The sequence below is a fragment of the Amblyomma americanum genome, chromosome 1, assembly GCF_052857255.1.
Source record: "Amblyomma americanum isolate KBUSLIRL-KWMA chromosome 1, ASM5285725v1, whole genome shotgun sequence".
Classification (NCBI taxonomy): domain Eukaryota; kingdom Metazoa; phylum Arthropoda; class Arachnida; order Ixodida; family Ixodidae; genus Amblyomma; species Amblyomma americanum.
The window spans coordinates 1,799,898-1,827,815 of NC_135497.1; the positions used below are offsets into that span (position 1 = coordinate 1,799,898).

General features: G+C 42.7%; 1 protein-coding gene and 1 long non-coding RNA gene across 2 annotated transcripts in view; one reads left to right on the top strand and one right to left on the bottom strand.

The window, feature by feature from the left end:
• The window catches only part of LOC144108596 (RCC1 domain-containing protein 1-like), a 152,635-nt gene that overhangs the window by 77,913 nt on the left and 46,804 nt on the right, over nucleotides 1-27,918 (bottom strand). The window lies entirely within an intron of this gene.
• On the top strand, nucleotides 11,549-27,459 carry LOC144108605 (uncharacterized). The gene is made up of 5 exons (XR_013309492.1): nucleotides 11,549-11,642; nucleotides 15,173-15,273; nucleotides 15,403-15,583; nucleotides 17,898-18,412; nucleotides 27,199-27,459. It is a non-coding gene; the product is annotated as an uncharacterized LOC144108605 (long non-coding RNA).

Genomic DNA, 27,918 nt, shown 5'->3' on the forward strand with positions numbered 1-27,918 from the left:
GAACGTGGAACCTCGTAGCACACACAAGGAATGTACCTCGTAGCACACACAAGGAATGTACCTCGTAGCACACACAAGGAATGTCATAAATGATAAGGTTAGAATGCGGAAGAGAAGAAATCATGAAAGATGAATATACGATGTAAATCCGAGGGAAAATATAAAAGGAGGGCGGCCACAAAATTAATGGATGGCCTGAGCGTTTTCTTCTCGGCCAAAACACGTAAAGAGAGTGTCTCTTTGAGGGCAATTGCTCCAGAGAAAGGGTCCTGCCAAGGTTTTTTTTTCGCGTTTTTTGCAGAAACATTTGGGCATCCTCAGTGTAGAGGAATTCTTTCGCGTCAAGAATTCGGGGGACGTAATCGGGTTACATTGCAGTAAGAGCTGTTCCGGCAATGCCATTTCCACCTTTCCTATCGACATAGAAGACTTGTTTTATCCCCTTCGCCAGGAAACGCGGTTGTGTGCTGTGCGGAAACGAATAGAGTCGGACCCATTAAGATTTCGGAATTCCTTGGGGGTATCAGTTGACAACTTCGTGGCACTGCTAAAGTGTTACCTCGACTCTACGCATGAGAGTTTTAAAGGTGATAGGTACGTGCAAAGGTTCTTGTATAGCTCCTCTTCTGAGAAATATTTCTAGCTAAGTGTGATAAGCGCATTGCGATGATGTAGGAAAATAAGAAAGGGTTCACTTTTATCAAGGTTATCCGGTACGTTGATGATTTCCTTGTGCTGTACAACTTGACCCAGGTGCTAGCTGAAACAGAAGCAGTGGAGAGTATAATTGAAGTGTTTCGCAAAGGTGCAGAGGCCCTGAGGCTCACGCATGAGACTCCTGCCAATAACTGCCTGCAGTTCCTCGATATGGGCCTATTGCATAGCGATTCACAACTGTGCTGGATGTATCGACCTCATTCTAAAAAAGAAATTTTGCACTATAATTCTGCCCATTCGAAGTTAGTCAAAAGAAGCATTGTGCTGAACTGTATGCGTGGTGCTGTCTACAAACCTTGCACTCACTTTATTCCTGACAGTCTCAGTGAGCAAGTGGCACGGCTGAGAAAATCGGGCTTTCCGGTGGAAATCATAGCGTCCGTAGCAGAGGGCTTGGTTCAAGTGGTATATAAGGGGGTTTGCCCTAAGGACACTGAAAGGAGCACGACAAACAACGGGCCAGTAGCCGTTCCGTATATACACGGCTGTCTGATCGCCTCAAAAAAAGTGGCGGAAAAAAACAGCGTCTCGGTAGCATTGACAGCACCAATGAAGTTGGGCAGGCTATGCAGATTCGCGAGCGACGGCAAGAACAAGAATGCCTGCGCCAAGAAGCACCGAAAGAAACCCGCGAAATGTCGGAAGGGCATTGTGTACAACATTCCCCTGTGTAGGAGCACCACTAGCGAAAGGCTTCAGCCACTGCGATAGATGGCCACTTGGCCGAACATTGCAAAAAATGCCCTCGCAAGCCAGCTTATACTCCAAAATGGCAATAAACCACTGCCATAGGGAAGATGAGTACTAGGGAGGGCAGGGAAATCCTTGACGCCATTTACATTAGGCAAGCTGGAAACGAATGCGTGAGCAAGCCCTCTGTCGCGCTCACTAATAAAGAAACAAAATTCCTAGAACAGTACGCAGCCTCCCATAGTTTATGAACTTCCGCTAGTTTTGCCCCCAACCGCTCAGCTGTTGTTTTTTCCTCTTAGACCTTGTTGCGTTTTTTTTTGGCGGGCTTTAAGTTCTCCTGCCTTGGTGAACAATCACCTCGTCTGCCTTTGGCCTGCACCTGTGTATTTGCGGCAGTAGTTTTCTCGTATCTCTGTATATCCTTTTCACATTTGCTGTTTTCACAATCGCTCCTATTGTTCGACGGGATGGGTTGGTTTTAGTTGTTTTTATTGATTCTTGGTTTTAGTGATCTTATGTGAGATTGTCTGTTTTTCCAAGCCTGTCCATACACAGGGTGGTTTTAGCCTTTATTTTACCTTTTCAAAGCTTCGTTCACCCTCACCGTTATTTTTCGTTTTGTGCCCTCCTTTTATATTTTCCCTCGGGTTTACATCCTATATCCATCTTTCATGATTTCTTCACTTCTGCATTCCAGCCTTATGTTTGTACGTCCGTGCCATTTTGTAACACGTGACGTTTTTTAGTTGTCCTATTATCACACTTTGATGCGACCACAACTGAAGGCGGCGGCAGCGGCGCAAATAAAGAAGGGGAATGGAGGATAAAATCTTTGTATAAATACTCCCTTTCCGAAGTAAAATTCAATTGAAAGTCTAGCGTGTGCCCTTCCTACCTACCTTCTGTGTGCGTCTTTTTTGTGCACTAGCCACTAGGTCGGATTCTAGCAACAAACTAGCCCAATTAAGAGCGCTGTGGGATGCCCGACTTAACAGGTGCATGATGAGAGCACACGTCATCAATACAAACACTGGTATCGACCGCAAAGATAAGATTCGATCCCCGCAAGAAGCAAATTGTTTTCCAAAAGAGGTTGAAGTTTTTAAGAAGCTTAGGGTGTGAGTTGCAATTGAACGGTTTTTCAAAATCAAGAAAAGTAATGTCAGCTTGGCTTTGAACATCAATCGCTGCAGAGAAGTCGTGAATTAGTTCAAGAAGTGCCGTTACAATGGAAAATCCTTTTTGGAACCCATGCTGCCTACTGTCAATTATGTTGTTATTTTCCAAGAACGTCGAGATATGGCTGTAAATAATTGTTTAAGAGCTTTAGAACAGGTACACAATAATGATATTGGCCTATTTTATTTATTTATTTCTGCAATACTGCCAGCCACCAAGCTTTTGGAGGCCAAGGCATGAGTGGTACAGGAATATGTCGTTGTACATTGCAATGCAACGAAGACAAAAAAGGAGCAAGCACGGAATGAGCAAAACAAGCACACTGTGTTTCCTAAAGAAAAAAAACAGAACAGGCGTAAAATAATGAACACACATATCCTTGTAAAAAATGCACGAATGCAGATATAAAAGGCTAATGGTTTGTCAAGCAGACCATGTCACCCGGAAGCCCGTTCCATTCGGATATGATCTTTGGAAAAAAAGAAAACTGGAAAGCTTTCGTTCGACACGTACTGTGGTGCCACAATTGTAAAGTTGTGTTTGCTGCGTTTTTGCATGTTGGCCGTGATGTGTTATATTGCATGTAGTCATCAAAGTTCATTTTTGTTTGATTATTGATAATACAATGCAGCATTTTTAAGCAATGCAGCTTGCGGCGGAATTCAAGTGTCAGAAGTTCAGATCGGCTCAGTGAGATTAGTAATGGAAATGTGCCTTCCATAATATGCATTGTAAATAACCTAAGTGCTTTCTTTTGAACTCCTTCGATGCAATTTATATCTAATTTTGCGTGCGAGTCCCAAACGACGTCGGAGTATTCCAGCAGTGGGTGTACTAATGCCGTATAAGCTGCTAACTTCGTTTTACTTGTACAGTGCTTGAGACGATTTCTTATCAGCCAAAGCCTGCTGAACGCCTTTGAAACTATTTGCCCGATGTGACAGCTCAAACTTAAGTTAGTGTTAAGTACATTTCTTAGTATTTGTACTCGTTCACAGGACTAATAGCTGTACCATTAATTTTGTATGTGTAATTAAGAAAACACTTCTTGCGTGTTATTGTAATTTTCGAACACTTAGAGGTATTTAAAGACATTTGCCAGGCCAGACGCCGCTTGGAAACCTCGGAAAGGTAGTTTTGCAGTATGCAATGATCCTCTGTGTTTTGAATTGGTAGGTGTACAACGCAGTCATCTGCAAAAAAGTGGCACCGCACTGAGGAGTTAAAAGACAAGTCATTTAAATAAATAAGAAACAATAACGGACCAAGTACGGAGCCCTGGGGGACTCCCGTGAGAACTGGAGCTGGTGGTGAATTGGAACCAGATATCTGGACATACTGGTGTCGTTCAGAAAGGTAGGAATCAAGCCATTGGACAAGACGCTGATTTTGAAGTACATGTCTGAGTTTTACCATCAGCTTGCAGTGCGAAACGTGATCAAAGGCCTTCGCGAACATTTTGCTATTTGCCCACACTTATCCAGACATGCTAAAAATTCGCTTCATGAGTTAATTGTGTTAGTTGACAAACCGCGCCGAAATCTGTGTTGACTACTAGAAAAGAAGTTGCTACTTTCTAAAAAAGAACTGAAGTGCTTGAAGATGAAATGTTTCATAACCCTACCTGAAGTGCACAATAGTGAAATTGGCCTGCAGTTAGTTACACAAAGCTTATCACCGGGTTTGTGAATAGAGATGACCTTTGCAACCTTCCAGTCGGTTGGAACTTCTGAATTTAGAATGCTTTCGTTATAGGTGATCACCAGGTATTTAGCACAGCATTCTGCATAGCGGGAAAGAAAAGCATTTATGATTCCATTGGATCTGGAGAATTACTTTTGTCTAAACTAAGTACGGCAGCAAGAACTCCTTCCATAGATATTAATAAGTCTGGGAAGATAAGGTCTGGGGACCAAAATTCAGGGTCACGCCTATTGTCCGTTTTAAAAACTGAATAAAAGTAATCGTTGAAAGCTGATGCAATACAATAAGGATTGTTTATTTCCCTTTGGTCCGAACGAATTGTATTAACTGGGTCTTCTCTGTTAAGTTCATCGAGAATTTTCGGGGATCTGCAGAGAGAAATCAGGAGGCTATACACCGCAGCAGACACAGGACAGAGGGAGGTGATGACACAGGGTGGTGCTTGCAACTAAGATAATAGCGCATCTGTTTTCACTTGACTGCAACAGATAAACCCAGAATCAGAAGAAGAGCGCCGAACCAACGCTGTCCAAACGCTCAGCGAGCTTCGCGTAATGAAGGGGCTTAGTTCTGCTTAAGTGCTCAGCGCCTAGTCCAAGAAACCCCTGGAAGCAACAAAAGCTTAGCCAGTCATGGGATCTGCACACTTGGCAGCAGCGAGCTGACCAGCCAACACCCATAATAAAGTCGCACCTGTTTTCTCTTTACCGCAACAGATAAACCCAGAATCAGAAGAACAGCGCCGAACCGACGCTGTCCGAATGCTCAAAGAGCTTCGCTTATTGAGGGCGCTTAGTTCTCCTGAAGTGCTCCGCGCCGACTCAAAGAAACCCCTGGAAGCTACAAAAGCTGAGCCTTTCACTGGGTATGTGCACATGGCAGCAGCGAGCCAACCAGCGAACACTCACGCAAATCGCTCATCTCTTTTCTCTTCGTCGTAAGAGAATCCCATTACCACAACAGTGATGAACCGACACTGTCCGAATTCTCCACGAGCTCCCTCGTTATTACAAGTTAAGATGTGGTAACCCTCTAATAGCCTTGCTGAGTCACTCAGGAGGTGGACTGCAAATCATGATCACTCAGTGAGACAGGCAGAGCAGAACGGTGGGTTTCAAAATTAACATGCAGAAAACCAAAGTAATGTTCAGCAGTCTAGCAAGTGAACAGCAGTTCACAGTTCTTGTAAACCAGCGCAACGGCTCGAAGCCAAACAAGGAAGGGACAACAACACAGCGCTGAACTAATAACAGAATGGTTTTATTCAGGACACAAGGGCTTAAATAGGCGCTGGTATCGCAGAAAAACCGAAAAATACAGAGAAAACATCAAGTTCCACCGGCTAATCATTGTGAGGATGCGAAAGCTTTGCCGATTAACGTAATCTAGGACATCAAGAATTCGTGCTCTTTCTTCGAGATAGCAACAGAAGGGGTGCTTATGCATTCCGTACCTATCCTCATAATCTCTGATGCCTGAATTGTCTCCCTGGTAAGCTGGTCTTTGCTTTTTGCTACAATTTTATTTTTCTCGAACATTGATCGGCATGAACAGTCACGGCAATGAATCTAGATATGGCGGACGGCATTTTTCACATTATTATGCTCCTTATGTCTTTCATTTGAACAACGACCAGTTTGGCCAACGTACGATCCACCACATGGAAACGTAATGGAATAGACCAAGTTGTCTCGGCACTGAACATATTTCTTCTCATGCTTCTTCGTGCACACGGGAACATCGCGACATGTCTTTTCAGGCTGATTTACACGCGCGCATAAAGTCCTCAATGTTACAGGGGCTGAAAAAATATCTACTCCAGCTCGTTTTCCTATTCTTTTCAGATTGTGCGATATAACATGAATGTATGGGATGACGGATAAATTTTTTCTTTGGCTGACTTGGTTGAAAGTAGCACCAAGTTTCAACTTCATCAGCATACCCTCCGCCACCGAAACTAACATGTGAAGAAGGTATACTGCAGCAACAAGCCTTTCGACCTGGCATGAAAAACTGTGCGTGTTCTTATGCCTACAAGATTTTTTCATGGCACTGCCGAAACAAGACGCGGCAATGACTCTTTGAACTAGCTTAGAGCGTGAAGAGCTGTATGGAAGTAAACTTCCTGCTTCTCGGTTCGAAGGCCCAGCATACATGAATATTATTAAAAAACAGGGTCAGGTCTAGGAACTTAATGGAGTCATTAACAGGCACTTCATGAGTTATGGCCAGTGGCGAAAGAACGTCCGCAAAAAGAGAACAAAGTTAAGTCACCTGTGCAGGAAGATTTGCCAGTTGACATTCAAGTACAACAAGGTAATTTACAAAGCGGAACACTCTTGTAACATTTCATCCCTTAGGGCGGAGAGACGATCCTTATCAGGTGAAGAGATCGGACGAGATAATTGAATTTCTAAAAACTAACCATGGCAGCAAGCAGGTGTGCGCTTTTTCAATTGACATCAATAACCTGCATTACTCCATTCCTCACGACAAACTGTTAAAGTGCATTAGTGAAGTCAAGACGATTATAGTGCTACTGCTTTTCAGAATGCATCTGACATTTCTGTAGGAAACTTTTTAGCATTGACACAAACCTGTCTGGAGTCTACATATGCAGAATGGGATGGGAGTGTTTTCATTCAGAAGAAAGGGATATGCATAGCAGCATGTATTGCGCCATCGCTCTCCGATTTGTATTTAGCTATGAATGACAGGGCACTCGATGTTCGCCTTAAGGGATCAAATGTTACCAGAGTGCTCCGCTTTGTAGATCATTACCGTATTGTACTTGAATGTGAACCGGCCACTCTTCCTGCAGAGGTGACTAAACTTTGTTCTCTTTTTGCAGACGTTCTTTCGCCCCTGTAAATAACTCATGAAGTGCCTGTCAATGACTCCATTAAGTTCCTAGACCTGACCCTGTTTTTTAATGATATTCATGTATGCTGGGCCTTCGAACTGAGAAGCAGGAAGCCTCTACTTCCATACAGCTCCTCACATTCTAAGCTAGTTAAATGAGGCATTGCCGCGTCTTGTTTCGGCAATGTCATGAAAAAATTTTGTAGGCATAAGACCACGCACAGTTTTTCATGCCAGGTTGAAAGGCTTTTTGCTGCAGGATAGCCCTTCACGAGCTAGCTTGGGTGACGGAGGACATGCTGAAGAAGTTGAAACTTGGTGCTACACTGTAAAAAAATTCCGTACCTATAACGTAGACTATGTACGTTTTAAATACAGAACCACTTCTGCTTTCAATGAAACGTAGGGAATGACCGTATATTCAGTCCAGTATTGAAGGAAACGTCCGTGTTCCTCTGTAGTCGTTGCAGGGAAAAATACTAAACATTCAATTTAAGGGATCAAAACTTAACGCGACAGGACGGTTGACCCCATCGACTATGTGTTGCACCAACCGCACTAATAACTTGCTTAAAGGCAGCAAAAACAGAAGATGCTTATGATGTGACGCCACTTTTACACGATGAACTGCTGGCCCGCGGACTATAGGCATCACATGACGTCCGATTTTTTATTTGTCTGGTTTACTCTTAGCCAACAATGTCCGCAAACTAGCATGGCGAACGACCGTGAGCATGTCTAATGTGATTAACACAATGAAGAACCGAGGAAGGGTGATAACGCATTACGCTGCTTCAAGGTTGAGTGAATGGTACAAATTGTGAGCAACGTTAAATAACAAAGGCCTTAATTTGCTATAATGTTAAAAGCTGACTTGATGAAAATATTTTTCGCTAAATTGCTAGCCACATGATAGAGTAACATTTAATAAAAATGTTACTGCAACATTTGCTTTCTGTGAGAAATGCTGCGTAATGAGGTCAACTGTTAGAAAACATTTAGACACAGTCAATGGTTGGACAACTTCTCCAAAGTGAAACTGAACACCAGCTGAAAGTACATTGCAAACATGATGAAAGTGCACAAGTTGAAAGCCGAATTTCCATCTGCCATTTGGTAAGGAAATAAACAACTGAGTAAACCAAAAGCATGGGCAAACAAATCTGTGAATGCAATGCAATGTAGCAGTTACATCTTTGCTACACAACCATTAATCAAAAACACCAACTCCTTCATGGATAACAAAAGCACCGACACAACAACATATTGCTCAATGCAATGTTTAATTTAGTAGGTACCTATTGCCGCCCATTCATGCCTGCTCTTCCTGCAGATAAATGAAACGCCACCAAAAAGCAGCGAGCAGCCATAATTGCTGCAGTGACAAGGAGGATGTGCACCATCGATGCTGTTCCCCCATCCTGAGTAGGAAATAATAGCAGTTTTTTCTGGAAATACTCTGAAAGCACGAATTTTCTATCCATCGTTTACTTAGCTTGCACTGACACGACTCATTGTGTACTCGGTACCTTTGACAAACAAGGGGCCAGCCGATAGGCACACAAGACTGTAGAACCTTGCTAACTTGCAAAAAATCAATGCACAGAAAGAAAAAGCTGACAAAAAAATGAGGAATTCCTTATTTGCACTTTTTATACAATACTAAGAATGTGGCTAAGATATGGCATGAACATTGTTTTTTTCTGTTCACTTACAAACTTTCCAGCCTGTGCTAGCATATTACTGTGATGTAAATAATGAAGCATGCCAACACTGTACAATATGCTGTAACACTTATGAAATATTCCCCTTCAAGGCTACCGCATGCCTCTTACATGCGGTAAAGTTTAAATCTGCCAAACTAGCTAGTCTGCAAGATGAAACGCCAAGCCTCTGACATCTGGCGATGTGTACCTCCCATGTAATTAGAGTGATTGGAGATGCTCCTTTTTGATGTCATTTCAGTTGCTGGGTGTGGAAGGACCAGATATGAAGGGCAACAACTAGACACCAACTTTTTAAGCAACATCACAATAAGCAATGTGCCTTAGCTTTCCTTCTGTCCAAAAAGGAGTTTCATTTTCTATGTTCTGTGTTCACATAACTACTTGCATGTGCACATTTTGGCTTGCTGGGAGGTGCTTTCCTCTGTTAAACTACAGTTTTAACTCTGGCCTCAGTCTTCTGCGCCGTCTTAATTTTTTGCTAGTGTTCACCTTAAGTCGCGTACAAACTCACGCAGCTCTCCACTTTTCTACGTTTCCAGCTGCCTGCCTTCGTCATGTCCACCACTGCATCCAATGCCTTCAAGTCTGCTGTGTATAATCATTTTAATTAATCTGCCTACACATGTATTTATGTTAGTCGCTCTCCTCTCTTCGATGCCAATTGGCCCTGAGAGTAAATAAGTGAAATGGTAGTCTAATCTAGGTCTGAGCAATCACGCATTATGTTGAGTTTATTTTACCACGTTGGCCAGTAGAGAGTGGAAGGAAAAAAAGCTGCTAAGTGGAGCTCGACATGCCTCTCGACCCCTACACTGGAAAGCAGCAGACACCAAGGCATACGTAATCACTAACGACAACAGAACATGACAAGTGTGAAGTAATTCAGTAACGTTCGTCGCATTTACTACAGTGCATACTCGCTCCTCAGTAATTTATTACCTCATTAGACATTCTTCAAAGAGTGTGTACAATTATGTGTTTTGTTTGAACATGGCACCACAGTACAATGACAATCATTAACCTTGTGCCAACACAACATAAAATAAACTTCTGCCCAGTAAATGCATTGCTTACAGTGCCACCACGGCACCTGTTTAGAAAATAAGCTCAAAATATTAGTGACATTAAATTTGAGCAGACGGTAATTCCCCCACCCCCTCCCTAAAAAAAATGAAAAAGGGTGCTCTTCCGACGGTACGTTTGTACGCTGTAATATTTGCGAGTCCAACTACGTGTGAAATTCAGATATAAATAATAAACGCCAAAGTTTTCGGTTGAATGCGAGGCGCCAGGGCGCGGGCAAACAGTAATCGTCTTCAGGTATCCACTGGTGCCACGCCCTGAGGGCCACTGCTCGGCGAATACCATTCATGGCCACGTTCACATCCAACAAGCTTGTCACAAACATCACACAGGTGATGATGCAGCAGCAGTTCATCATTGCTGTCGGCCAGTGCTGAATTGTTTGGCGTGGTAAACGGAATCATCCACCGAAACGCACGTCGACTGTTACTCGCCAGATTCTTGCAGTCCCACGAGGGAGAGCAGCTTTTCCGTCGGCTTCAAGTCTCCTCTTTCGTGCAGGGCCACTGGCATTGTAACGCACATTCTGCATGATCGTTTTACTACGCACCGATGCCGCACGGGACAGCGAGCTGTTGTATGTACTACACTCCAATGCAGCGTTCCGGCCACACACATACACACACACATACTAAAAACACACAACGCGCAGGACGCACGCAGCGAACACGGAAGAACAAAAACCCATTCCATAGCGCCTGTTCATTCAACTCCACACTGCGCTAACTGCGCACATGTTTCCGACTGCGGGCTCGGCTAGCGCTTCGACTTCGCCATGGCTAGCCATGGCCAAGCTGCGCTGCCGCTGGTGGTAATAATGTTCATGCTACGAAAAGAAAAAACAATATATCAAACGATTCAGGTTGTCAGCTAAAAAAGCTACCGTAAAATTAAATACATCTTATATGTTTTTGCCGTTGTGCGCCTTTGCGACATCAGCGACGTGAGCTTGAGCGCGAATACGCGAATGGCGCTATGAATTTCCCGTGTATCTCCGTAAATTGCAAATGGCGTGGCTGCGGCCCGCTAACTTTTAGACATGCTTGCAGAGGTAGTCGGTGCGAACAGTTGGAAGTTCAATCGACTGGAATTGCTCAAGGAAAGTCAGCGGCACTGCATTTTTATTGTTTCTGTGCATTGCGAGTGACTTTGGCGGCAGCCACTCGGCAACGTCTCCGGTTTGGCGAACTTGTGAGAAGGTGAGCCTTTTGTTCTCAAATTTTGAAATAGGTTTTTTGTTTGTATTGTAACCCTGCGTCTCGTCGCATGTTATGTTCACGATAACATCAGTACAACTTGCATGCGCTTTCTGTCTCTATTTAGAGTAATATTGGTCGATCAGCGTAAACTTTTGCATTCAATTAAGCACGAACTGTCCATGTTGGTACTGCGTGTCGAATGTGTTTTGAGATGATTCTGAGCGGGAGATGGTGTTCTGATAATTTGTGTACTACCAGATATAGTCTAGAGATTTGAAACCATTTATCACACTGAAACAAAGTTGGGAAACTGTTTTGTGTTCATGCATCTGCTGTCCTTAAACTTGACTTTTCGGCAATCATTCGCATGGCTCCTTTGGATCTGGAAAATTGACTACTGTTGCTAGGGTTGCCTGGTAGCAGAGCTCATGGGGACGCCCAGTGGGTCATTTGTTTGTCCAAGTGCCCCGTACCACAGGTACCATTCCTGACATTTTTTCCCTGTCCGTTAACCTCATATTCCTTGCAAAGATTACAGTATGTAATCAGGTAGTAAAAAATTTGGTAACTTCTGCATATTTCAGAACAGTTCAGAGAAATGCACATGCAGCATCAGTATTCTCTCGGTAGAATTTCTGAGACCTGGATTCATTTCTTCTAGGACTGTGGCAAGCAGTAGGTCAACTGTACATAAATTTATTTTCCTCTGGTGCAAAGTAAAGAGTGCAAACGTCATAAGACAAGTCTCTAGTCTGTTTCATTCTCACTGCATTTGGCCAAAGCATAGTATGAAATGCTGTATGTTTTATGCCCTAGTTTCCTTTACTTTGAGCAGTAGATATTGACAGTGAATAGCAAGGCAACTCCACTCGCTGACGGTTTTGCCTTCGGCAGCAAAACAGGGAATACCTTACCCCATGTGTTATCTCGACAGACTCAAAACTGCGATGGACAGCTGCGTCCACAGCTGCTATCACCTCCCAAGTGCATGCGCTCGTAAGACACATAATAACTCTGGATTGCCATTAACATAGCCTTGCTCATTGCAGTTGCCGATAAACACCTCATAAGTGGTACTATTATGCACTCTTTTCTTTGGCACTATGTATGAGCTTCTGTTCTCGCACTTTCTAGAAATAATGCATGCAGTTTTGAAGTGTGAAAAGGGAATTTACGTGTAACTATATTGTCATGTCAGTATGTTACAGCCAAATTGTACATTGATATCAGTGCTGGTGGTTTCTTTTCATTATTTTAGGAGAATGTGATAATTTTACCTATAGCAAATAGTAGCCCTCACTAATTAGCTGATTTTGTCATGTCCAGTATTTTGATATGCTAAGCCACCAAAGCATGATTCAGAATGTTGTCAGAACTAAAGGCACTGAGTCTTTCGTGTCAGTAAAAAATGTGCTTTATACCCCTGTCACATGGCATTCCTCGAAGGCCTTTCCAGCAAAGGCACCATTTTTCACCAAAGGAGCAAAAGCTTAAAGGAGCAGCGATGCAGCTACACGGTGCAGCCCAAAGGTGAAAGTCATTCAGGCTTGCTGAAGTGAGTGTTCTAAAATTAAAGTGGTGTATTCTGTTCATTCGTTGAGCTTTGACAATTTTTTTATTCTGATTGCTTCCTTAAAAGTACCGCAACAGCTACTCTCATCAGCAGGAGCAGGTTTTGTACGTGTATTGCCTTGGCCACCATGGGCGCTCGGTGTTGCCGCAACACTTTCACTGTCTTGAAATTTGAACATAAAACATAAACACCCGTACAAAAACCAAAGCCAGACACACCTTTCGTATTTGAAAAAAATGTTTTCAAACATTATTAGCTTATCTATTTTTTTTATTGCTTTTACTTTTTGACTTTGAATGGTACTGCGATCACAGCTTCTCGAATGCCGCGTCTTCGGGCTCCGAAGGTCTCGGTTGAGCGCCTTCGCCTCCAAGGCCCTTAGCGACAAAGGCGCAACATTTGTACCGGGTAGCTGCACTCCTTACGCCTTTGGATATGATTCTCAAAGGCCTTTGCGGTGCCCGTGTGACAGGGGTATTAGTGTGGTATGGCTGCTTGAACACCTGTCCCTGGTATCTCACAAACTGAATAAGGAAGGGAAAAGCCTCAGGGTGCTTGCCGACGTTTCGACAAGAGGACTTGTCTTTGTCTGGCAAAGTGTTCATCATTGGTGGGGTTTAAATAAGGTTTTCACGTCGAGGCGAAAGGCCTGTTGTGTGGGACGAGGGTGCGATATGGGAAGGGCGTTACAATGGGGAGCGTGAACCTTGACCAGGCATGATAGCTGCTAAAGAAGATTAACCGGTTGACCTGCAAAACTGTGAAAACAAAAAAGCCCAATTCAGTACAAACGAATCTCGGGGTATGGAGTGTGGATAGTGGGCTTGAATGGCTTTATGTCCAGCCGCAACAGGTGGCTTGGTATGGCTGGCTGCCTTTTCCTGAAAAACTAGGATAAAGGAATTAAGCAGCATGGCAGAATAAAATAGCAGGGGGGGGGGCAAAATAATTTGAAGGAAAAAGAGAAAATGAGGGCAGGTTCGGAGAAAAGGCAAAAAGAAGGGGGAGGGGGAGGAGTATGGCGGCCAAGGTTCCGAGAAGTGATGTCAGGAGGTGCAGGACGTAAGGTTAAAGTATAACGATAAATTAAAGAATGCAGGAAAGGAGGGGGAAATTATGGGTTGGGAAACCTCTGACCATGTGCAAGGCCTTTTCAAATAATTATGCCAATTCTGGAATGTACAGAGCTGGCCACATTTAGTGCAAACATGTGAGCGCATGGCCGCACTCTTTAGAGGACCACTGTGTGCGGCGCAGCCACTCATCGCTGCAAAATGGCGCAAGAGGAGATGCACCTGGATGTGGTGCTTCGTGTCATGTTACACTTCGATGTGTGGCAATGTCAGACACAGTGGCTCAAAGAGCACAACCATGTGCTCGCGTGTTCGCACTAAGAGTGGACAACCCTGTACTTGATTCTAAGTTTCCTCTGTATATGTTGACCCCAGACGAAAACAAGTTGTCTTGTCGAAACGGCAAGCACCCTGAGATTTTTCCTTCCCTTGTTCACTTTTTGAGTGTCAAGAAACCATCTGCCTACTCTCTCTGTACCATGCACTCCACATCTTGTACGGTTATCTTTGTATGTATACACCAGTGATAAATCATGAAGGAAATCAAGGGATTTGTATTTGTATTGCTTAACACTTACTTTAAAGCTATATCATGAGGGTATAGTTGAAAATGTGCTACGGGGGCTTGGTTGTGTGTCGTGACTGGTTTCTCTTTATCACGGCTACTTGACAGCCACCATGAAACGCAGGCTTTTGAAAAGTCGTTCCTCAAATAAAAGAGTGTTTCCACTGTTACAATGGAAATGTTATTTGCTAAAAACTTCAATCATTGCAGTTCAGGGATTGATATTTTTCAAATAACTAACCTGAAGTTCAAAACCTGCAGAAGGAACTATGTAACTTCTTTCCTGCCTTAAAAACCCAGTACTTATTTGCCAGTTTCAGCAAGCAGAGGTCTGTTTCATGGCACATACTTTCCACTACCTTGCATGAAAATTGTCCAGTACAGGCCCACCATAAAACTAGGGGCATAGTATACTGCTTGTATGCAACTACTTTGGCGTTAGAGCATGCATAGCATGGTCTTAAAGTTATTCTTTTCATTTGCAACTGGTTCATAAAAGGCCTATTCTGGCAAAAGGCATTTAGCAAAATTATCTTCCTCTGAATGCTTCTAAGGATAACTTTAGTTCATTCAGGAAAATATATATTGACAATATCTCTTAAAGGCATGATTGTCCATATTAGCTCTTGTTACCTCACAGTATTTAGTTTTGTGCCTCCAGCATCACTGACTTGCATCATATGGTAAATAGAGTAGTAAAAAACTCGCTGTTAGTTTAAACCACAACTCATGATGGGGCTGTGCACTTTTTGTTGTGTTACATGAAATATACTTATGTATGAAACAATTTCTTTCAGCTGCACTTCACATGATTCAAATTCCACCAGAAGAAATGCTGCAACACAACGTTGCTCTGTTGCTTTCCCAGCACATAACATGCCATAACAGCACATAGCAGGTAAGATGTGAACAAAAACAGTGCATGTATATGTTCCACACATGCATTTTGTGTACTACCAACACTATGATATGATTAACTATGTCATGTAAGAGAGAGCACACAAATCATTTTTTGTATATATTGCAGCATGGTTATTTCAAGTTTTAAACTGTCCATTGAAACGACCCATTGTATCACCGCTGGTTACCCGGTGGCACTGGGGATCGAACTCCGCACCTCCTGCTTGCGAGGCAGATGCTCGGACCACTAGGCCACTCCTGCGGTTCCCCCACTGATGTTGCTTACACCAGGTGCTGTTAAAGCCCCGGTATGTATGTTAAATGCATTTTAGAAAACCACTTCCAAAGTACCATTTCATCTTTATAGCAAAACCACAGTTCGCCTAGCTAGACAAACCTGCTGCATACAAGCCAGCAGAAGGGTTGCACGTACATGCTTCATTAGGAAAACATAAAAATCAAGCAGAGCCTGCCCTTCATGGTGCATTATACCCTGATTTTGAGCAATGATCAAGATAGGCAGATGGTCATTTCATTGAACACTTGCATGATACATTCGTAGAATTGAAAAGACAAGTACTATTGCAAAATCTTCAAACAGTGTTTATTCTCAGAGAAAACATATCATGAAAAAGTGTTGGATTAGTTATGGTGCACCTTGTATGGGGAAAGGGGCTCCCACTTTGTGAAAGGCTTAATTTTGGAATAACGACAGCGTTTAGACTAGTTGGGTTACCGTGTTTAGATAGTGGATGTGCTCACAAAGACACTGGAAGTAAGCGCACTGTGTGGAAATCTCTTTCTGTATCCTTGTCTTTTTGAGTGCTTTCACGATCTAAACTTAATTTTGCAAGAGAGCAAGGAAAACAAATATTTAAATTCTGATAAATAAAGATAAAAGATCATGTTTCATTGTGTTGCTTAAAGTGTACATTGTATCGCTATTGCTGTATTGCAGCACTTCTGTCGTGGCCTTGCATTGCAGCCTCTTGACTTTTGTTTATATAATAGGCAGTCCTTTTTTTCATTCGATTGCAACACTTTAGGAGTTACTACAGAGTTGCGTGGTAGCGAACTCTCAGATTAACGGTTTGCATTATTACGCCAGCATAACTTGCTAAGTGTTTCACTGCAGTCTTGTTACTAGAACAGCCTCTTGAAAGTATTCAGCCTGGTGGTCATTGAGGGTTACTGTTCACATATCAAAATGCCGGATCAGCTGTATACTCTTTACAGCTACCAGAACTATGGTACATTTCATGACATGCTGGCTGAAGAGTGCTGGAGCATCAGACTGGGGATTTGGATGAAACAATTTTCAAAAGTATGCTCGGTATCACGCTGTTTTGTTCCAGTTGTGGAGAGGTTTTCTTTTCTTATTTGTTCTGTCAAACATTTAAATTTTGGGCGATATGTTGTTGCCTTTATCTTGTGTTCTCTTTGTTGTTGAGGTTTAGTATTTTTGGCACAAGCACTCCACTCTATTACTTTTAAGTGTAATTTAAAATTTGTAGGGCACGTCATGAAGAATAAAACTTCTACTTGAATAATCTGCATGAGTTTATGTTCTCATTGTTGATATAAAAACTTAGTTGAGACAGCTTGTATTTTAGCTCTGGCTAGAATTTTTAGGAGAGCCTCAGTAACATAATCACATGACCAACACAAACTCGGTATTATTGTTTGTGCAATGAAAAACAGTTTTAAAATAGTTATTAACAGCTGTCAGTGTAGGACTGGCCGAAAATGTTTTGTGCTCTATGTAGCTCTTCTCTGAGGCAGGATTAATTCATCTGCACCTGCAGCCTGATACCGCCAAGATACCAATTCTTGGGTGAACTTATTTTTTTTCACTGAGCAAACTTGCATCATCTTGAAGCATGGAACTTGAGCTGATTCTTAACAGCTCTAGTGTAGCGAATTCCATTATCCTCATTGCTTAGTTTACATTCACCTCAGGACAATGGCATTTTCCAGTTTAATTATCTGTGTCTTGCACCAGCTACATGCCACACTATCAGAAGTCACCTAATCTTATCTATTGAGCTTATAATCAGCTATCTCCTGCTATATTTTCCTTAGGGTGAAATTCATTTTGTTGCGATACAATGCACAAGCTGTTTCCTGGCGTGGTGCTCAGCTTATCTGGAATGAAATGCTTGGGAAATGGGTCTCTGATTTCACCTTGAGTAGACGAAATTAACTTGTGCTAAGGCACTCTTTGGCCACAGATGCCCTTGTGCCATTAAAATCCATCAAATTCATTCTGTTGCCCTAAGATACCATTGGTGATTCATTCTCTGCATTGTATGCCCTGGCCAGATCCATTTTCTTCTTTTAATTTCTGCCAGAATATTAACAACTTCCTTGTTCATCCCTGATATGGTTCCACTCGGTCAGTTGTTCTCTTAATAATTATAATCACTTTATTGAAAACATATTTTGGGCTAAATGGCATCAAGTTTGCCACTCTGCACAATGATATATATGTTTGGTCTTGTATGTCTTTACTTGTGTGGTAATGTTTATTTTGTGCTCACTGTCTAAACAACCTTATTTGCCTATGATATCCTAAGCCCTTCTATACCTATTTTCCTTCCCCCTGGCTCTTTCTCTTTTCAGTCATTCCTCCTCTTTCCTTTACACCGGCCATTGGTCACAAGGCTGCTGTGGGAACGACAGTCAGCACTGGGCCCTTTTTGGTTCATGGAACCTGCACTGCTACTATTAACACTAATAGTACGTTATCAGTATTTTTGTGATACTGCATTTATTGTTATTTATGAAGTAGTTGGCTAAGGCAATGGTAGCAGTGTTGGATATTACAATATATCATGCATATATCTCACTTGCAATATATCAGTGTGTTCACTATTACACTACCCTCTATTTCTTTCAGTTCAGTTATTTGGCTATAGATATATTGTGCTGCTTTCCTAGTTTAGTCCACTCAAACTAAAACTTTGCTCTTTGTGTCACAGGTAGAATCTACAATAATTGCTGCTCTGTGTCTTGTAAGCAGGAGGCAGTGTTCAATGGAGCCATGAACTTTCCTTGGAATTGAAAAGCCTTTGCCGTATTATGCGCTGAACCACGAGTGTGAAGAGGAAAATGTCATGCCTTGGATTTCTGCAGAGGTGAGCCATTGCGGTGAATCCACCAGCGCGAAAGACAGGGATGAGAAAGGAGACAAGACAGGTGCTGACTCGCGACTAAAGTTTATTGGCGTGAACAGGGAATATATAAAAAGCCAAGCAATACCATAAACCATGTAGTTACAGATAAGCATGCAGGACAACATGAGTCAAAAATCGCCCTCAACATTTCCCTGATCGAGGTAGTCCAACTCATTGTGTGTTAACACGATAGACAAAACACACATTCTTCACGGAGTCATAAGATGTGTCTAGCCTCGATAATCTCCCATTTAATCTCTGTGAATTTACTGCCAAAATGCGTGTTGCCAAAAGGAAAGGGTAGCAGACTTCACATCCCATGCAGTGTACAGCAGAGTTACCTCAACCACCTAGCCAAGCCCCTACCCTCTTGTGTTCCTGTAGTCTTACATTCATACACCTTCCAGTTGCACCTACGTAAACCACACTACAAGATAATAATATTTGATACCACATTCATTTTACAAGGTACATATACATTTCACTCTACACGTGTACTTTTCTCGAGCCACATTCACAGAATTATTCTTAAAATTTTACATGCTTTAGACAACGTATTAGGGGCCAAAAAAGCCACTTTTACATCATACCTTCTGGCCACATTTTTCAAATTGTGCGACAGTTTATGTACATACGGTAACACAACTGGTCTTTTGGCATCTCGCTGGCTGGCCCCAGCCTGATTGTGCCGGTCACCGCAAAACTGTCTCAGCTTCTTTAACAATTTATCATATGCTCTTGCAGTAACAAGGTTTGGAAATCCTGCGTTCGTTAACCTTAAAATCTGCTCTTGGAAACTAGTCGTCATGCTGTGAAAGCATAATTTCATCAATTCTGAGCCCGCGTTAGAAAGTGCAATGCTATCTTTCACTAGCTTGGAATGGTCGACATGTAGCCAGGTAGCAGCTTAACACTCGCCAGCACACATGAAATGTTCTGAACATCAAGGTAAGGTCCAGAAACCACAGCTCTTTTTCTTGGGACATTTGCTCCAAGGTAAACTTGAGATAAAGGCCTTGCTCCTTAAACAACTTGAGAAGATGTACAGGTCCCGAACTATCACAACCTTTATAAAAGACCAGAAAATCATCGACATAGCAAAAGATTTTTCCCCCAGCCCATGCACATTCTGGACAATTATTCTGTCCACCCTACTCAAGAAAATATTGCTTAGCACAAGGTCAACCTTTGAACCACTACATATTCGAGACTTTAGAACACATACCGCACTGCGCTACTCTACAAACATGCTCTTCAAATAAATGCTATTCAATAACATGCTCTTCAGATAAATTTCATTAAAGGATTCATGCAAAATTATCTCTGGTTATTTGCAAAAGCATCTGTCTACTTCGCATCTTGAAGATCCATTTCTTGTACTCAATTCGCAGTGTGGTTGAGTATCTTAAGAATGACAATCCAGTGGATTGTCATGTGATTAGGGTCGATGTAGAACTATTTTATTCTATCCCGTATGAAGATCTTGTGAAAAGCTTATGAATGTGTATATCGGAGCACAACGATGAGCTCGTGTCTAGGAACGGGTGTGTAACATGTCTTTTTTGGCACTTGCCTCCTTTTATTTGAAGTGAAGAGCATGTTTGTGGAGTATGGCAGTGCGGCATATGTTCAAAAGTCTGCTAAATGTATCGATTCGAAGGTTGCCCCTGTGCTAAGCAATATTCTCTTAAGCAGGGTGGAAGGAATGATTGCCAAGAAATTGCATGGGCTGGGGGAAATCTTTCGCTACGTCTATGATTTTCTGGCACGGCACCTGGCCTGGCGACAACATGTCTAAGCGGACGTTACTGCTGTTGCAGGTTTTGCCATGGATTTTCGTGAACGCTACATCGGTCTGCAGTCCGGACGAGGCACCGCTTTTCTTTACGCCTTATCAAGAGTTTGGGATTGATGGCATCCGGCTCGTGGATCGTCTTTCGTCGACGACAGTGACGTCATCAGTGGACCGGCTACAAAAGGAGACACGCAGCGAGGGAGGCTTCAGAGGGCACGGCACCTGGCCTGGCGACAACATGTCTAAGCGGACGTTACTGCTGTTGCAGGTTTTGCCATGGATTTTCGTGAACGCTACATCGGTCTGCAGTCCGGACGAGGCACCGCTTTTCTTTACGCCTTATCAAGAGTTTGGGATTGATGGCATCCGGCTCGTGGATCGTCTTTCGTCGACGACAGTGACGTCATCAGTGGACCGGCTACAAAAGGAGACACGCAGCGAGGGAGGCTTCAGAGGGCACGGCACCTGGCCTGGCGACAACATGTCTAAGCGGACGTTACTGCTGTTGCAGGTTTTGCCATGGATTTTCGTGAACGCTACATCGGTCTGCAGTCCGGACGAGGCACCGCTTTTCTTTACGCCTTATCAAGAGTTTGGGATTGATGGCATCCGGCTCGTGGATCGTCTTTCGTCGACGACAGTGACGTCATCAGTGGACCGGCTACAAAAGGAGACACGCAGCGAGGGAGGCTTCAGAGGGCACGGCACCTGGCCTGGCGACAACATGTCTAAGCGGACGTTACTGCTGTTGCAGGTTTTGCCATGGATTTTCGTGAACGCTACATCGGTCTGCAGTCCGGACGAGGCACCGCTTTTCTTTACGCCTTATCAAGAGTTTGGGATTGATGGCATCCGGCTCGTGGATCGTCTTTCGTCGACGACAGTGACGTCATCAGTGGACCGGCTACAAAAGGAGACACGCAGCGAGGGAGGCTTCAGAGGGCACGGCACCTGGCCTGGCGACAACATGTCTAAGCGGACGTTACTGCTGTTGCAGGTTTTGCCATGGATTTTCGTGAACGCTACATCGGTCTGCAGTCCGGACGAGGCACCGCTTTTCTTTACGCCTTATCAAGAGTTTGGGATTGATGGCATCCGGCTCGTGGATCGTCTTTCGTCGACGACAGTGACGTCATCAGTGAACCGGCTACAAAAGGAGACACGCAGCGAGGGAGGCTTCAGAGGGCACGGCACCTGGCCTGGCGACAACATGTCTAAGCGGACGTTACTGCTGTTGCAGGTTCGTTATTTGCCTAATGCTACTACTTTTAGAAGCGATAACCGCTTTTTGTTAGCCCTGCCGTGCCCTCGCAGCTACCTGAATTTTTTGGTTGACTCTTGGTCTATGGTGTTGACACTGTTGGTTTCAGGAGATGTTGAAGAAAATCCTGGGCCCAAAACCGCAGAAATGTTGCAATTAATCATTGATAATCAGGCTTTATCAGATGCTAAAATGGATGCATTAAGAGCTGAAATGACCGAAATGAAAGAAAAATGCGAAAAAATGACCGCTACACTTACCGTGATTGCAGAATTGAACAAGCGAGTACAAAGCCTAGAATCCCTTGTTCGTCATCAGGCGGATAAATTGGTAGAATATGAAAATAGAAGCCGATCCAATAACCTCTTGGTTTTTGGTATCGATGAGGACAAGGGTGAATCAGACAGCGACCTGAAGCAAGCTGTTATTGAGAATGTATTCAAAGGAACCTTGGGAGTACAAGTGAACTCGATCGACAAAATTCATCGTATTGGCAAGAAAAAAGACTGTAGTAATCGGCCGGTAATCATGCATTTTTATGATTCGCGGGAAAAACAGTCTGTGATGCAAAACTGTGGCAAGCTGAAAGGCAGCTCGATAAGCATAAGTCAAGACTACGCTAAGGAAACTGCAGAAGTACGAAAAAAACTATGGCAAAGCAGTGAAAAGGAACGAGCAAGCGGCAACAAGGTAAAACTCGTACATGACAAGCTTAAGATCAACAATCATATCTACGTCTGGGATCGTGAAAGAAATGAACGGTGCCTGTTCCGTACGGAGCAAGATAAGGTTCTTCGATTCAAAAAGAGGGGAAAAACTGCTAGCCAGGCATTGATTCAGTTGAAAACTTCAGAGAAGGCTTCTGACACGGATAGCGATTCTTCTCGGTCATAGCTCAGAATTCTGCTTGTAAACGCCCGCAGTATCGCAAATAAAGTAAGTGATTTAGAGTATCTTCTAATTTCTCAAACCCCTGATGTATTGATGTTGACTGAGACATGGTTACATAGTGCAATTAGTGACAGTAGTATTTTTCCTCCTGACTTCAAGGTGTTTAGATGCGACAGGGATTCTAGAGGTGGTGGCGTGGCTATAGTTGTGAAAAGCACTATAAACGCAGTCGCTCTTGATTGCAGTCTCCCTGAAACGGTTTGGTGCAAGATCAGCTGTGTAGACATGTGGTATATATTAGGGACTGTGTATAGACCACCAGCCACTCCGCCAGAATTTTTGGATAGCTTGAATGAATTCCTTAGCTCCCATGTAAATGGAAACACAAGACTAATAATGGCTGGTGACTTTAATTTGCCGCATATTGATTGGGAAAGTCTATCAGCGGGTAATGCAGAAATAAGGAGCGCCAATAAAATGATGCAGATTATGTTTTCATATAACCTTAAGCAAATAGTTAAAGACTTCACAAGAGTTACACCAAAGTCCCAGTCATTGTTGGACTTGGTTTTCATATCCGGTAGAATACCTGACTATACTGTATCAGTTGAAAATGGTTTATCGGATCATAAGATGGTTTGCTTGAATTTACCGCTGCACACAAGAATCTGTAAGCAAGCATATGTCGTGAAGCATGTTAAGGATTATGGCCGTGCGAATGACACGTCTATCCTAGATGTTTTGGAAGAACAGTTTAATGAATTTGAAATAGCATCCAACTGCGAAAGTGTAGAAGAACTATGGAACCGTCTTAAAGGGATAATCAAATACTGCATAGATCATTTTGTACCCACGCGTATAAAGAAATCAAAGCAAAGAAATCCATGGATAACTAGGCGCATCATACACCTTAAGCGTAAGATAAAAAGACTAAGGAAGAAAAAAAGCAGGGCAATAGAACTTTCAATAACCAAACAAATGTTAAAATCTGCTTTGCTGGAGTCGAAGAAAACGTTCTTTAATAAAACGCGTACAAACTTCCTCAAATGCTCGCCACAAAAGTTTTGGCGATACTTCACAGATAGAAAGAATGCAACAGAACAGATAGTGGATGGCGACGTAGTCGTGACAGAAAAAAAAGCTATTGCAAACGTACTTAATCATTTCTTCCAATCAGTTTTTACCAAGGATAGATGTGATGCAGACGATGATCCTTTACACTGCGCAATACAATACCCAATGGAAGACCTAGGCATTAAAAGGGAGGGCGTGTTCCAGCATTTGCTTACGTTGGACGCAAAAAAATCGTGTGGCCCAGATGAAATACCGTCGGCATTTCTTCAACGGTACGCTGAATGGATGTGGTATTATTTGCAGCTTTTATTTGACAAATCTTTGCGAGATCATTCAGTACCTCAGGACTGGCGCGCTGCCACCGTCATTCCGATATTTAAAGGTGGCAATAGGCTATGCGCAAACAATTATAGACCAGTCTCGCTGACTTCTGTGTGCTGTAAAGTCCTAGAGCATGCAATAGCAAAACATATTCTGTATTTTTTAGACAAAAACGATTTATTATGCCCAGTTCAGCACGGTTTCCGATCTGGCCTTTCGACTGTGACACAGTTAATCGAAACTGTACATGACCTTTGTAAAGCTATAGATGAATGCCAACAGATAGATATTGTGTGTATAGACTTTGCGAAGGCATTTGATAAAGTTGTACATCATAAATTACTTTCTAAATTGAGAAGCCTAGGAATTAGTGAAACTATAGTATTATGGATTCAGGCATATTTAATGAATCGTTACCAAAAGGTTAGAATCGGTAACAGTGATTCGGGGAAGTGTGCAGTTGTGTCAGGAGTGCCGCAGGGGTCTGTTTTAGGCCCGCTATTGTTTTTATTGTATATTAATGATATTCCTTCTAACGTTGTTCCGCCCGTAAAAATTAAACTGTTTGCCGATGACTGCTTAATTTACTCGCGTGTAGCCTGCGCTGAAGATCAGATTGAACTAAATAGATGCCTACAATCATTAAATTCGTGGTGCCAAAGTTGCGGCATGGTAATTAACTTCAAAAAATCTACATACACTCACGTAAGTAAAAAACAGAACCTTATCAGATTTGAATATAATATAGGAGAAAATGCCTTGGTCGAGGTACAGAGTTTCCGATACTTAGGGGTGACAGTGACGCAAAATCTAGACTGGAGTTTTCACATTGATAATATCTGTTCAAGAGCTTACCAAAAGCTCTGCTTTCTTAGGAGAAAACTACCAGATGCGACTAAAGAAATTAAATTGGTCGCCTATAAAACGTTTATAAGACCAGTTCTGGAATATGCGAATGCTGTGTGGAGCCCACACCAAAAATGCCTAAACAAGAAGGCGGAAAGAATTCAGCGCATTGCAGCACGTTTTATATGCTCCAAGTATCGCCGTACTGACTCGGTTACAGAGATGATGCAGCAGTGTGAACTGGAAACGCTGGAAATTAGAAGGATAAAACATCGACTCAAACTTTTTTTCCAGATAATGCAAGGAGCATTAAAAATAAATAAAGAACATTATGTGAAAGCGCCTCTAAAACGTGGTTCCCGAAAAAACCACAGTAGGGTACTACAACCTATTAACGCACGTACGGATGTATACCGGTATTCCTTTTTTCCTAATGTTATCGAATTTTGGAACAAACTGCCAAGTGATGTTGTGGAGAGTGCGAACGGGCAACAATTTGAGCTAGGTGTCGATATGTTTTTGAGAAATGGAGTACAAAGTTTGAATTCTGATTTGTGATTGCTTATTGAAGTGCTTATGAAATGTATTTGTTTATGTCCCCTCCCTGTAACGACCCTCATGAAGGGTTAACAGTATTACCAAATAAATAAATAAATAAATAGTGTGGGACCTGTACATATTGTGAACTTGTTTAAGGAGCAAGGCCTTTGTCTTAAGTTTACCTTGGAGAAAATGTCCCAACAAAAAGAGCTGCGGTTTCTGAACCTTACCTTGGTGTTCTGCACACGCCATGTGTGCTAGCGATATTCACCCAGGAGTGTTAAGCAGCTACTTGACTGTTGGTCAAACGATTCTAAGCTAGTGAAAGATAGCATTGCGTCGTCAAGTCTAGGCTCGGTATTGGTGAAGCCATGCTTTTACAGCGCGGCAACTGGTTTCCAAGAGAAGATTTTAAGGCTAATGAAAGCATGATTTCCCAACCATGCTATTGCAGAAGCGTGCAATAAATTGTTAAAGCTGAGCATATAAGATTGGGCAAGTTGGTCTGACATGCTAAAGATAAGAATGGCGCAGCATCAAGTAACGAGGACAACAGGAGAGCACACCCACGCACAAGGGCCATCCTTGGAGCGGATGCAGAATCTAAGAGCGTGTACTTGACATTCAGCGTTGGCAGCCAAGGATCGGGCTCGTTCAATCTTTAGCGTTCAAATCCGTGTTTCCTCGTTTCCTTGACTGTCAACGCTGAATGTCAAGCACGCGCTCTTGGATTTTGTATCTGCTCCAGGGTTGGCACTTGTGCGTGGGTGTGCTGTCCTGCTTTCCTCGTTACTTGATGCTGTGCCATTCTTCCCTTTAGCATGTTAAAAGCTAAAACCCCTTCACAGGGACTGGCATGATCAGGCTGGGGCCAGCCAGTGAGATGCCAAAAGACTGACTGTGTTACTGTACATACATAGATTGTTGCAAAATTTGAAAACTGTGGCCAGAAGGTATGACGTAAAAACGGTGTGTTCGGCCCCTAATAAGTTGTCTACAATCTGTAAAATTGTTAATAATTTTGTGAATTTCGTTAGGGAAAAGCACATGTGTCGAGTGAAACGTGGCAACATATATGTGCCTTGCAACCATTGCATGCATTGCATACCATTATCATGTGGTTGGGTTTATGTTGGTGAAACTGGAATGTGTATCAATGTAAGACTACAGGAGCATGAGAGGTATTTGGATATTGGTAGGGGTTGTAACTTATCTGCATATTACAAGAGATGTGAAGGCTGCTAGCCATTTCTTTCGGAAACACGCATTTTGGCACTACGTTCACAGCAGAAGAACCAGAAAATTATCGAGGCTAGACACATCTTATGACTCGGTTACGAATGTGTGAGTGTGCTGCCCATAGCGTTAACATGCAGCGGGTTGGACTGTCTAGATGAGAGGAATGTTAAGGGCAATCTTTTACTTATGTTGTGATGTAGCTTATGTGTAATTGTGTAGTTTGTGGCGTGTGGCTTTTCTGTATACTCTCTGTTCACTTCAATAAACTTCAGTTGCGAGTCAGTGCTTGTTTTGTTTCTTTTCTCGTCCCTGTCTTGTGCTGATAGATTCAAGTACTTGTAGAGTAGATTCACTGAATTGTGTACTTGCAGAGGCTTGTGAAAAAACGAGAGGAATTTTCTTTCCTTTATGCGGAATGGAAGGTTGAAATTTTTTTACTTAAATGTTTGCAGCATTAAATTCTATTCGGAAAGGTAAAACCCACGTTATTGTACATTTTGTGTGCAATGGTGCCGGTGGCTGCATGCAACTGAAAACATTCGTCCAGGTTATCTAGCTAGCGTCCTTCTTCCTTGTGCCACATTTTCTGAAATAATATTTTGTCAGATTTATTTCAATCAGAATTTCTAAGAACAAATTGGTGATCACATAATGGTGATCACATATGACATAATTCAAAGCGTGATCATTGGTATTTTTTGGTCTGGGGCAGTACAATGAGAAGTACATAGTAAAATTAAATATGACCAGTCTAACATAAACAAAACTACTTTTTTTAAGGAAAATTTTGCTACCGAAGTGCTGGAGTGACATGGCATTATGAAGACGTGGACAGTGTGCTGTATTCATGATGGCACGAGAACTTGCGTACAGTGCTTCAGGTAACTGGTGAGTACCTTGGTGCTGTGCTTCTGCTAATGTAGCCAAATTATGTTTTTAATCTAAGAGTGTATCTGAAAACTTAAGCAAAAATTGAGTAGTATTTAGATATTCTTGCACCAGATACCACTGTGAGAATTAGTTATTAATGATGTGTCTCACATGTACCCTTGTCTGCTGAATATAGTAAGCATGGCTTTCGAGCTGAGTGCCTCCGACGTATGAAAAAAAAAATGGCCACTGGGCTGCTTCACGACGCGTGGAGCAGCCCATTGTAGCACATTCAGGCCTCATGGAGTGGAGAATGAAGGCAGTAAATAATTTTAAGAGTAGGAAACACAGCACAAACCACAGGACCAGGAAACTGACAGAACACACCGACCCTGATGACACTCTTTGCATGAAGGGTGTTATAAAGTTGCCTGTCATGTAGTGCAAGATGGAGGTCGCACAGGACGGGTGTTAAATATGAGTTGATGCAGACACCTGTCATTACATAGTACTCACAGTAGAACTCGAGCAAGAAGCAAAGGTAACAGCTGAGCATGGCCACTCTTGTGCTTTCCTCCGCAAGCAATCTGGAATTGCACTTAGAAATCTTTTATGCTTTCTCTTGACATA